General features: G+C 42.9%; 1 pseudogene; it reads right to left on the reverse strand.

Annotated features, from left to right (window-relative positions):
- Positions 1-3,586, reverse strand: part of LOC102836035 — a 20,627-nt pseudogene that overhangs the window by 3,912 nt on the left and 13,129 nt on the right.

A 3,586-nucleotide genomic window follows, 5' to 3' on the forward strand; every position in this document is an offset into this window, starting at 1 on the left:
TAGAGGGTCAGCAAAAAAGAGGAAGACCCCCCAATGAGATGGATTGGCACAATGACAGCAGCATTGGGTTCACCCACAATCATTGTGAGGCTGACGCAGAACTAGGCACTGTTTCATTCTGTTGTACACGGGCTCGCTATGTTGACGCTCCAGCACCTATAGCAACAACAGCTCTATCATAGTAGCGTCTTGCCTGGGTCTCAGCTGTGTCAGGTTAGAAATAGTTCTAGAAAACGCCAAACTTTTTCTTCCCATGCAGCGCCTGTCATTTCAGTCTTTCAACTCTGCATCACTGTCGGATTATTTCCCCAAACCACTTACATGTCCTCACCATTTTGTGGTGCTAAAGCTCTCATCCAATTTCTCCGACTTTGGACATCTTGTTCCATCTTTTCCTGGCATCCTTTGGGACCTGCTCTGATATTCTGCCCTTTGTTCCAGCAACATGATTATGAAGGAAGTTTTCTCGGTCTCCCTTTAGTCAAAATTCATGCCATATACTTCTAGCATCTCTTCCAAATCAAGCTTTATCGTCTTCAGCATTCTGTTTTTCCGTAAGACTTCAGCATCAGCCTCTGTTTCAACGTCCTGCTGTTAATCTTGTGCACATTAGCAATCCTTCTGACAACCTACCTTAACTGTGTCTCTTCATCTTTGCTGTTTTAGTTAGCGCTGCTATCATAGAAATGCCTCAGGTGGGTGGCTTTCTCAGTCAGAAATGGATTTTTCTCAGTTTGTGTTGTGTACCATCATGCCATTTCTGACTCATCTGTACCTTGTAATGGCAGAGAAGCTACAAGTCCAAATTCAGAGCACCAGTTCTGAGAGAAGTTTCTCTCTCTTAGCTCCGGGGACAGGAAGGACCTCGTCTCTTTTCAGCTCCTGTTTCTTATTGTTCAGTGGCCTTCATGTGGCATGTGTTTTCCCCTTCTCTACCTAATCCTTTCCTTTGATATCCCAAAGGTGATTGCTTTAAGACAAAGATTGCACTAATAATGGTCTCATTAGTAACAGAGTCCTATCTATCCCCAAATAGGATTACACCCACGGGGAGAAGGATTTAGGATTGACAACACATCATTTTGGAAGACACAACTCAATCTATAGCCACTTGTCTTCACTCCCCTTCAAGTACAGCCTTCCGCAAGCACCCAGTCACATGACCACATTTCCATCTCTGATTACCATGAGACTCCCTTCTCCTTCCATGACCTCAGATTTAACAGATTGCACAGCACTTAACAACAACAACACCCTCTTAACCTATGATTTCTCCCCGTCTCTTTCTTTCTGACTGTTTTTTCTCCACCCAAACTTTCAGTCTCTTAATCCTTTCCTTTGAGGCTTAAGTGTAGTGTAAATTCAGTTGTTTCGTTAAGACCTTTGGCTGCTCTATCATTGAAATCCCTGAGTCTGAGTTTCTGCTGCCATCCACTCTGCAATACTTCTCAGAGCTACAGATGTGGCCTATAAAAAAATTCATGCTTACTATAGTAGGATGGCCAGAGAGAAAAAGAAGCTGGGTCTTGTTTTCCAATGGTTCACCCAGAAAGAATGAGAGACATTTTTACAGAGGATCACTAGGTTTCATGTCCTGCAGGCCTATGACTTTCGTTACCGTAGGGGAGAGGGACAAGGCTTTTGTTTTTGTTAGGTTTAGAAATGGAAAGAGATAGTATCTAATGTAGAAGAGCATTCAGGGACTTGAGAGAGTGATTGACTATCTAGGAGTCTTTGCCCACTGGACTCAGCAAGTGGCAGTTTATGAGAAGGTCAGACCTGTGCCCTGCAGACCCACTTATGTGCTGGCTTGTGAAGACTTGGAGACTGAGCTCTAAACCCCACTGCCTCAGCAGCCAGTTTCTTGTTGACCATGGAAGTTTCTTGCTGACCATAGGGACTGGATCCGTAACCTTCAGTGTTTATCATCTCAGCTTCTACCATAAAGGTTTGAAGCCCAGAGGTATTTCCCAACGTCTTACAACTGCATGGCTCACTGAGTTCTTGTTTGACTCTGGAAGAAGGAAAAGTATCCCACAATATGATACAGATAAAATTGTTGGCCATGTGGATGGCGGGTCAAGACCAAATTTTACTTAATTTAGAAACATAAAAATCGTGGCATTTCATCAGTCTGGAAAAACAAATGCACACGTTTTGTTACTAACTTCACTTGGGCTCTGGAGGGGTCCCACTTCATTTGCATGAACAAAGTGTGGACTCTCCCCCTGACCTTCATCAATTCTTCAAAAAGATGAGATGAAATCAGGCCAAGTATGATCCCTATCACTGATGCATAAACATGGTGGTGGTGGTTGGTGGTTATGTGCCGTGGATTCAGTTCTGACTCATAGCGACCCTGTACAGGGTTTTCAAGGCTATAAATCTTTACGGGAGCAGAAAGCCTCATCTTTGTCCTGCGAAACAACTGGTAGTCTAGAACTGCTGACCTTGTAGTTCACAACCCATTCGTAACCACTATGCTTCATAGGAACTTGAAAGTACCAAAGTATGTGAGCACATGAGGGTATACTAAAGATGGTTAGGAGACCTGCTGTAGCACTATAGGCTATGCACTGCACTACTAGCCACAAGGCCAGTGGTTCAATCCCACCAACCACTCCTTGGACACCCTATACAGGGTTGCTATGAATCAAAACCAACTTTACGGCACTTCACAGCAACAAAGATGGTTCTATTTTTCAGGACAGAAGACTCTCAGTGTCTAAAAATCACATGCAAAAAACAAACAAAAAGAAGGTGGTAGAATTCATCAGATTCTCTAATATTAGAAATTGAATTTTCCATCTACAGATGAGAAGGAGCATATAGTGTCTTAGGCTGGGTTTTTATTATTTTACAATTGTAGAGTCCCAGGTCTCCAGCAGAAGAGAGAGAGTCCTTCCCCACGTGTCCATTATATTGGGAGTAGGCCATACCCACAAGGAAATATCTCTTCAATTGATTGGCTGCTCATAGCTGCTCATCATAGAGCTAACTATACCTGTGGTAGGTTTCATCACCATGGAAACAAGCACATCCCAACTGCTTAAACCACTAGATATCCTGATCTAGTCAAGTTGACACAGAATCCTAATCATTACAGAGGGCTTTGTTTCCTTTCAACATTATAATTCTATTCCATTACTACACAACTCGTAGGCCCAACTTATGAAAGAGATCAATACAGAAACAATGAATACTGCTTTTCACCTTCTCCAGGAACCTTACTTATCACTCTCTAATTAGAATATAGATTTAACATATAATAAAATAAACACTGGGTAACATTTATTACATGCTTAGTACATGGTATATATGTTGTTGTTGTTGTTAAGTGCCATTGAGTCAACTCATAGTGATCCTGTATAGGGTTTCCAAGGAGCAGCTGGTGAGCTTGAACCACCAACCTTGCATAAAGGACTTTGCAGTCTGATGCATTAGCCCACAGCACCACACCAGGACTCCATTATATCCTTCTTGTTGTTGTTGTTAGGTGCCATCCTGTTGGTACTGACTCATAGCGACCCTGTGCACAACAGAACAAAGCACTGCCTGGCCTGGGCCAACCTCACTACTGTTGCCA

Source organism: Chrysochloris asiatica, unplaced genomic scaffold (assembly GCF_000296735.1).
Source record: "Chrysochloris asiatica unplaced genomic scaffold, ChrAsi1.0 scaffold00029, whole genome shotgun sequence".
Lineage (NCBI taxonomy): Eukaryota > Metazoa > Chordata > Mammalia > Afrosoricida > Chrysochloridae > Chrysochloris > Chrysochloris asiatica.